Genomic DNA, 10,033 nt, shown 5'->3' with positions numbered 1-10,033 from the left:
ATGATAATGATAATAACAATAACAGTAATGATAATGATGATAATAGTAATAATAAAAATAGTAATAATAATAATGATGATGATGATAATAGTAATAATAATAATAATAATAATCTCATACTGCAACAACTCCCAAAACAAAAAATTCATACCATTAACAAAAACAAAAACAAAACACAAATCTATATCCTACACATTTATCTTTAGATTGCATAGAATTGTCCAGCTTATACTAACCCATAATCAAATTCAATGTCGAAAATAAATTTGATATGACCGGATTCGTTAATATGCACAAAAACATCACTGAAGAGAAAAATAATTCCTATATTTACCGTTAGGCGATTATGATATTCACACCACTCAAGAGGTTATCACACTGGGCTATTTTTCCTTCAACCTCCAGTACCAAGGAAGGAAGCTGACGAACACGCTAGCTTTGGTAGATAAGAAAAAAAAAAAACGAAATAATGAATAAATAAATGTACCTCGGATGAAGGCGATCAACAGCAAACCATACGGCATAGTAATGATATGAAGACCTCGAGGGCGTCGAATTGACTGAAGTGGATCAATGGGCAACATTGTTAATAAAATTTCTACGTTTTATTCTTACTATTGGAAAAAATATATTGGCTCTCTGGTTATAGTGAATATTTGGTGTCTATACTTAAGGGCCATTTACACGGTCAAACAGTTTGACCAACCCGGTTTGTCAGACAAGTGTTTGAAGTGATGTTTGACCGTGTGAACGGGGTATTTGAACGTCAAACACGTTTGTCGAACGTGTTTGACAACCAAATACTCTATTCACACGGTCAAACATCACTTCAAACACTTGTTTGACAAACCGGGTTTGTCCAACCGTTTGACCGTCTAAATGCCCTTTTAGATGGTATCAGTATATTTCGTTGCTTTTGAAGTGCCAATTGAACCTAAACTTAGGACTTGTTGGCATGTGTAGCATTTTGTATAGTACAATTTTAACGGTCATCTCGCGTAATGTAGTCTCGCGGATTTTACATCTCGCGAATATTTCAAAATTTCCAACTACGGCCATCTATCGATGCAAAACGAACATCTCACGGATGCATATGCAAGCCAGTGGGCGTCTGTTTCTGTAGCTCGCGCAAGGAGAGCTCAGCGTCACCCCACCCCCCACCCCCACACCATGTGCCCAGGGCTCGAGAAGAAGGGGGGGGGGGTAAAAACATCCGTTTTGCCAGTTGCACTCATTGTTTTGATGAGCTTGGGTGACAATTTTGGCTGCTGGCGTGTGAAAATATTGGTATTGTGTTCTGCTGTGGGCAATATTCGCTCTGGTGTTGTAGTGACACATTCTAGTAGAAGTACATTACCGGCAATAAGAAGGAACGTGGGTAGTAGTGGTGGAAACTGTGTTGGAAGTGATGGTGGGAAACGTGATGGACGAGAGGAGCGGGATTAATTATCGCAAGGGGATGAAACTCAGGAAATGTACATTCCAGGAAAAAAGAGAAATGGTTCAGATGATGAACAGAGGTGCAAGAACATGTAACATCATGCGTGAGTTCAACTGTCCTGAATCAACAGTACGATCACTTCGCAAAAATAAAGATAACTTGGCTTCTTCCTTGAAGGTGATCTCTCGGTTTTCCTCTGCTCGAACGCTGGCCGATACTTCGCAGCGTAATAGATTGTTTGCAGTCATGGAACATTACCTAAACGAGTAATCTGAAGGGATCGAGAAAAGGGTGATCTTTCTGGCCCTGCAATAAGATGCCGCAAGAAAAATGTTAACCCTCCACCCCATTTCGGTGCTTCTGTAGGTTGGTTAGGAGCATTTAAGAAGAGATATGAGGTCAAGTATGCCCTAAAAATTTGTGAAAGCAGATCAGCAGGCGAGGAAGCAGCCAGGACTTGCCCAGAAATTTTTCGACGTCTCGTTCCTGAGGGTGGTTACAGTCGTGACCAGATTTTTAGCTGCGACGAAACTGGAATGTTCTGGAAGCGGACACAAAAGTCAACCTTCATCTCCAAAAGTGAAAAACTCAAGTCCATCACCGACTCTCAAAACGTAAGTAACCATTATTAACAGCCAGAAAGTGTTTACTTTTATTTATTACCGTACAAATCATGCATAACCTTGTAATGTGAATTATTTTAGGCAAAATATTCTATATTCTTGGTTAATGGGAGTTATGAAAAGCTTATGTACCAAACCTAAAAACCAATTATACTAGTCCAGTACCAATTAACCGCTAGATGACCGGTTCAACTAGTGAACACCAGTCTTTAGTTTGGTAAGGAAACTATATTTTTTCATGAAAAGTTTAGGAAATGTTTACAATTTTCAAAGGAAACCATTCTAGTTCACGCAAAAATTGGGGAATATGTATTTATTTTTAGCTAGATAAAAAAAAAATCAATATAGGGGAGACTAGGGGCAAGTTGGCATCAGGAATAAGTTGGCACACTTGCAATAATTCAAATATTTACCGCTAGATAGCGTTGTAATTCACACCATGGGTCACCAGACTCACCACGTGTTTCCTCAGTCACCAACAAGTTCTCTTGCCGAGAGGTTGCGCGGCATGGCTGGAGCGTGGAAACTATTGATTTTGATACTGGTAACTTAATTTTCATTCACTTACATTGTTTGCTGTAACATGCATATGATTATAGAGAAAAATATCCAAATTAGCCATAATTTAACTTAGGAATTAAGGATTGTTTACCCATGAAATATTTCATATTAGGTTTCTTAATATTTACTAAAGCCATTTGTTTATGTTCATTGGTATGAATGGGGCAAGTTGGCTCAACAAAAATGGGGCAAATTGGCACAGTGCCAACTTGCCCCACATAAAAAAAATTATACTTTCCATCTCCTGATTATATTTGAGTTAGGATCATTTATGTTTTTGATTGTTTAATTTTTATTATATACTTTAATGCATAATATATATGTTGTCTTTTCAGAAATGGTTCGGAACTATGAACGGAAAACTAAAAGAGCCTCTACCCCTGCCGACGTCATGTCGAGGGCTGCTAAACGTGTTAAGTGTGACCACAAGTCAATTCGAGAAGTTGCAAGGAATTTTGATATACCATATCGAACACTAGCACGTTATTGCCTGAAAATAACTGCTGAGCAACTGAAGAGTGAAGATGAAGCATCTCTTACAGTAGGCTATGCTGCACACAGGAAAGTCCTATCAGATGACCAAGAAAGGGAACTTTCTATATATCTTAAACAAGCAGCGGATATTTACTTGGGATTATCCGTGAAAGAGGCCAGAATATTAGCCTACCAGTTTGCTGAAAGGACAAATCAAAATGTTCCTCCATCCTGGAAGGAGAATGAGATAGCAGGTTCTGACTGGTTCTCTGGCTTCTTAAAAAGGAACAAAGATCTTTCTATAAGGTCTCCAGAGGCCTCTAGCCGCTCAAGAACAAGAAGTTTTAGCAAAGCAAATGTTGCATTATTTTTTGATAACCTGCAGTCTATCCCTAATCGGCATAGGTTTGGCCCTAGTGACATTTGGAAAATGGATGAAACAGGGGCAAAACCTAATAAGGTTGTAGCTCGCAAAGGCTTCAAACAAGTAGGTAGAAGTGCAGTTTTTATTCAATAATATGTCTGCATCTTAGTTCTATCATGTTTATTATTAAAATATTTGGAACTAAATAATCTTGAAATGGAACATTATGAATATACTATCTAAACTCACTCAAATATACTAATGCCAACTTGCCCCGTACATGGGGCACGTTGGCATAGGATTTTTTATTCATAATAATCCCATGCTTTTGAGTGGAAAGTTTTTTTTTTATTTCATGAAAAGTAAAAGGAATATGTATATTTTCAACTGAAAGTATAAAATTACAAAAAACCTTTGTTTTTCATCCATCACCGAAAATGTAAAAAATGTGCCACCTTGCCCCGGCTTCCCCTAATTTGTTGCTATTTTTCGTAATATAAAGGATTACAAAGTAGGAACATGCCGACAGGAGACCTTTTGGTCCATAACTAGGTCGAATGCGAAAAAAATATATAATAATGATAAATAGATAAAAAAAATGAAAATGGATAGATAAAGTTAAATAATAAACAGGTATTAGTAAATATTGATAAATTGACAGATAAATAATAATAATTGGTAATCAGATATAATAATAAACAAACAAATAATAACATGTAATATAAATAAAGGCAGGCATTACAGCATCTTGCTTAGGTGTTTAAACGAATCTTATGCTTCGAACTGAACTACATTGCACTACCTCTGCTGGAAGTTTATTCCATTCATTAACTACACGGTTGTCAATTCCCATTAGAATCTTCAAGACCTATATCAGGTCACCTCTGATACGTGTTAGGCGGATTGTAGGCTAGGCACCATAAATTATCTGACTGCTATGTATTAGATATGTTTTATATATTAGGAATGAAAAATCAGTTATTTTGTGAACTATCAGTCAATCTTGCAGTCGCTTATGTAAATGTCATTAGTGTTGTCATCATACTTTTCTTTTCTTTTTCTAATTTAATTACGTTCTTACGGAGGCTGATAGGAAATACATATGGCCCAAATATATATATATATATATATATATATATATATATATATATATATATATATATATATATATATATATATATATATATATATATATATATACTATCCCATGTGTCCTCTGTTGTCACGTTCGTATGGAAAATTAAAAGGAATTTTATAAATATACGGGGGAATTCGTCGTAATGCATTGGCTTATTTGATGAGGTAAATATTATTTACAAACTTCATTCGCAATCACAGACATTCCAACATAACAAAGAAACTTCACATGCACTTCTCATCATACATAAGGCTGGCTGCGTGCCCCCAAACAGTACTAACACCAAAACTACAAGACAAGAAGTGGGGCCCCACTAGTCTAGCGTGCTACTTGCTTTTGCTAGTAGAAACAACTTTGGTTACAATATCCTAGACTTCCGGAAGAACATCTCAACGTTGGAAAAGGTTTAACTTTTCTTGGAACGTCTTTCAGCTACTCACTATATGACGCAAGGGTAACTTGACATTTGGAAATGTGAAAAAACAAAAGATCGTCGCCAAAGTCGTCTCCACTCAAACGAAGTAGCAAAAGCAAGTAGCATGCTAGTGAGAAATCTCTAGCGTGCCGTCACTATTAATATTTATAAAAAAATACCTTGATTTATATAAAATATTTTTACTTGAGTCGATACATTTACGACGTGATTAAGCAAAACATATTTTTGCTCCTGACGACATTTGGCAAAGTTTTGAATAAACAAAGAACATGAATTTCTTGCTCATGTCAGCAATCATTCTGGAATGCTCTTCTGAAAAAGAAAATCCTTGGGATACCCTAATGCCCATCATAGGGACAAAATCACTTGTGCAACAGCCAGCGTTATTGATACGCTGCATCCCTTGGGAATACCGTCCTACAATAGCTAACGGTTCTCCGTCGCTATCTCCTAATTTCCGACAAAATCATTATAACACTGTATAAAATCGTATAGCATCCACGAATTCCTGCTCTGTGTAAGGTGCCATACACGTTTCTGTGAAGATTGGCGTCAAAATGCCAGTCATCACAAAATCGTAGGTTCATGATCCCAATGTTCAGATGAAATTATTTGATCTCGGAGACGACTCCTGTCAGTCACTTTAGGCCACGTGAATGGTGTTTAGAGGTGCATATGGCATGGCCATACTTCCCCTCTCTACTTGACACCGCTAGGGCAGTCTAGCAGGTACAATTGCTAAAAGGTTTGAAATCACAGACGAAATCCCACACACCCTGACGATTGTCGATAAGGATTGGCATGAGGAGACATCAAGACGGCAGTAGTCTCTGTGCGTAGTAGGCCTTTAGCTCCAGTCGTCTGCATGTAACCGTATTTCGCTGTGTGTTTTGGGCATTTTATAGCTCTTACTTTTTGGTCCATGTTGTCCTTGGTAGCTATGTGTAGAGCCTCAATTATTTTCCTCTGTCTCCTTGCTGGGCCTTTTCTTGTCATATTTTTGTTTCTTGACAGTTGGGTAGATGACCTTTGTCTACGTGGCTCTAAGCGAAACCGGCCAGGTATAAACTCGGACCTAGACCCGTGTCTTATTCTTCCTCACACACACACACACACACACACACACACACACACACACACACACACACACACACACACACACATATATATATATATATATATATATATATACGTATATGCTATTTTAATTTCTGCTAATACTGCAAGCACAGTCCTTATAGTGAGCGTGTTTTTCATGCACGATTCACTTTGTGCACGAGCAACGAAAAATAAAAGTTAAATATGTGTAAATGCAGTACGCGTTTGTGTTTTCTGTACGCGAGCAACGAAAAAAAAGGTTAAATATGCATCCATGCAGTACACGATTGTTTGTTGTGCACGACCGAGCGAGTGAGGGTGGGTGAACAGATTGTGCGCGACAAAGCGAAAGTGAAAGTGAGAATCGCCCCTCTCTCCCTCCTTCCCTCCACCCACGCACCAGCCGGATCTCACTCAAGCCGTCAGTTGGTACGCGACATTGTGCTGTTACAATTTGCTGCTACCTGTACCTTTATCCTCGTGGATGGCACCATGGCTACTCCAGTTAAAATTGGCAGTGGTAAAAAGAAGCTTCTGACTCATTCCATCAAGTTGGACATCATCAAGAAAAAGGAGCAAGGCATGGGTAACACAGCAATAGGAAGAGAAATGGGTTTGTCTGAGTCTACGGTGCGTACCGTATGGAGAAACCGGGAGGCCATCAGGAGAACTGTGAAGACTTATGGTGCCGCAGAGTTGGATGGTCGAAGTCGTAACAATAATCCTGCTGTCATCTTGATGGAGAGATATCTAGCCACCTTTTGTAAGCGCAAGGCCAAGGAGGGAGTAGAGCTTACTTACAAATACGTACGGGAGAATGCCACCAAGTTCTTTTTCGTCGCTAAGAAGAAGGTGAGGTCTACTCGAGACTTTAAGGCGTCAGTTGGCTGGGCTGTTTCGTTTTTGAGACGCAAGGAATTGAGGAATCTTGCCTTAACGGGAGAAAGGGCTTCACCCAACGAGAGGGCAGCTGAACAGTTTCCTGCTATTCACACAAGCCATCCACGACTTCCAGTTAATGTAAGCATTATTTAAAATTGTCTAAACGTCCCTTTTTATATATCATGATTATTACTTGCCAATTTATATTATAATTAAGGTGACTTTAGCTCAAGATCGGTGGGTCATGTCGCCCTCATGTCATTTTTCCTATGAGATATGTTATTTGTAGTGCGCGCATTTTTAGTGAGCGCCCGCTTACTATCCGTATGAACCATACGTTTGTAGCCAATAGCTCGGGCTTCTCTCATTGAGCCTGTTCGCAGTTCATATATTTTCGTTCAGCGTCTGGTTGTCGTCTCATAGGTGCCCCGAGGCAAAACATGTTATCTGTAGCATAAGATTTCTTGGCATCGTTCACACGCGCCTGTCTTTGGCTCAGAAGTTACAGACCGAGTTGCTACTTATAATAAAAAAAAAAAAGAGTAATTATTTTTTCTTGAAACAATAGACTTCTACAGAAATTAGGATTTAAATTGTAATCTATAAAAGGTTTCCTTTCTACAATATTCTTAAAGGAACGAAAAATTGTCCAGCAACTTGGGTATCTCTTGTCATACTTCGGACAAGTCAGGTCGCTGATGCACTACGAGGTGTTGTTATTTGATTCCCATTTTGTTTTGTAGTGTTGCTTTGTTCTTACTCGTAATTAGAAATGGAGAAAGATATAGCGCCAGATGATATTGCGGAAAAGCGTGACGTTCTTCGAACAGGCCGATTCATTCATTGAAAACTGAAGTTGGAAATCGAAGATTCCAGATGAAATGGTATGAACAGATGGATTGGCTTTGTGCAAGTATCGTCACAGAGAAACTATTGGTGGCTGCTGGACATGTTTGTTCCTTCAACCAAAAGCTAATCAGTTATGGACAAATGGACACTATGATAAATGTAAAGACATCCTGACGTCCAAGGAATAATGGAAATGGGATTGTGATCAGACAATGCTACTAATACAGTAATATCAAAAAAGTACCCATAATTGTGGAATGCATCGTTGATAGAATGCCGCAACAGAGAAAAGAAGGCAGATGCTATACAAAATGGCAAAGGTATTAAATATTACCGACTCAGAAATCGCACTAAAGTGGCACAATCTGTGTTGCCAAATGAACATTGAAACGAGGAAATAAAGAAGAAGAAAAGAGAGGAAAAGTAGCATGCGTCTTAATTCTAGGGGTAGATTTTTTCTAGCAAATGTTCATATTCCTCTGCACACATATGCAGAATTTTATTATAGAATTTTGTGTCGTCATCAACCATTTCTTTCAACTGTTTTGCATGCGCTTCCTCCTCATCTCATCCGGCTGTCCATTTTTTGACCCACACTTCTTTTTCTTCAAATCCTTCATTACGAGTAATGTTGCAGCTGCAGCAGCTAGATGTCTGGACCATGATATCTCACCACATACGTCTCAAATCTGACTGACATCCTCGTCAAACGAACTCAACTGTACACTAACAATAAACCAATCTACATTTAATCTACCACTTTTCTATCGAACCTCTAGGGAGAGTAAAATTTAGTGTAGACAGAATTTAGATTAGTCTCGCTAGACAAGGTCAGATCTAGCTAGGTTTAATCTATAGTGTATAAGTAGTGTTGTAGTGGACACGAGGTGGAGAACACGTCTCAGTGGCGCAGTTGGTAGAACGCTGAGCTGCCACGAAAGTGGCCCGCAGCTCCTGGTTCGAATCCTGCCCAGGGCCGAAATTATTTCGGTACTGCTGCGCTTCGGGTCGTTACTCTGACTCTCGTGGGCGGGGAGTTGGGTGTGTGTGTGTGTGTGAAAGGTCATAACATTACCCATAGATCGGACCTACGAGCTCTGAGCTCTCTTCCAGGAAGGAAATAGCTGTCGATCACGAGTCCAACACGTGATCCAAAGACCAAGACCAAGTGAATACGTACTGAAACTGCTCTAGATCTATTTGTTGACTTACATAGGTTTTGTCGTTGCAGGCAGAAGACTGCTGTACAACGTGAGTAAAATAACGTCCAAGGAAAAATGTAAAATGGGATGGTGATAGAGACAATGCAATTGATTCAGCAATACGAAAGGTTCCCAGAATTGTGGAATTTGTCGTTGATGGAATACCGCAATAGAGATAAGAAGGCAAGTACCATAAAAGAAATAGCAAAGACATTAATATTCCCGACTCAGAAATCACACGAAGTGGCACAGTCTGCGTTGCCAAATGAACAGTGAAATGAGGAAAATAAAAAAGAGGAAAATTGCCATGGGGGCTGATGACGTGATTGTAAAAAGTAGATGGGAATTTTTCGACTCTCTTCATTTTATCATTGGATGTAATACACCACAAGGAAGCACCAGTACAAATATGGTAATACATGTCTTATGCGAAATCTATGACCCCGAGCTGATGATCCGGAGTCGCCTCTGATATATATATATACATACACATATATGTGCGTGTATATATATATATACACAGTAGGCCCTCAACATTCGCGAGTTCCACTTTCGCGAGGTTCGCACATTCGCGAGTTTCCCGCAGCACAAATATATTTACCAAAATTCACGCGAAAAAATAACAAAGCAGCCTATCACCGCGTCACTACCCCCTGTCTCATCCCCCCTTTGCCCCGCCACCTCTTTCCTCAGACGGGGACCACCGGCCCCCCCTGAAGTTCTTGTGAGCCGCCTCTGCCACCTCCAAAGCCCCTATGAGTTCCGTCAGCTGCTAGAGCGTCCACCGCCACTCTAGCAGCTGCAGCCTCTCTTTACTACTGCCTCCTATCATCCTCTGACTAGCCATACTATTCCACCTCCTCTCCACAAGGTGTGTCTTACATAAACACCACCGCACGGGCTCAAACAAAGCCCGTGGGAGTGATTCTTCACTCCCGAATTTCGGGAAAAATAAATAAATAAAT

Source organism: Oratosquilla oratoria, chromosome 41 (assembly GCF_046742065.1).
Source record: "Oratosquilla oratoria isolate Oo_2021 chromosome 41, ASM4674206v1, whole genome shotgun sequence".
Classification (NCBI taxonomy): Eukaryota; Metazoa; Arthropoda; class Malacostraca; order Stomatopoda; family Squillidae; genus Oratosquilla; species Oratosquilla oratoria.
Note: the sequence above shows the minus strand (reverse complement) of the source record.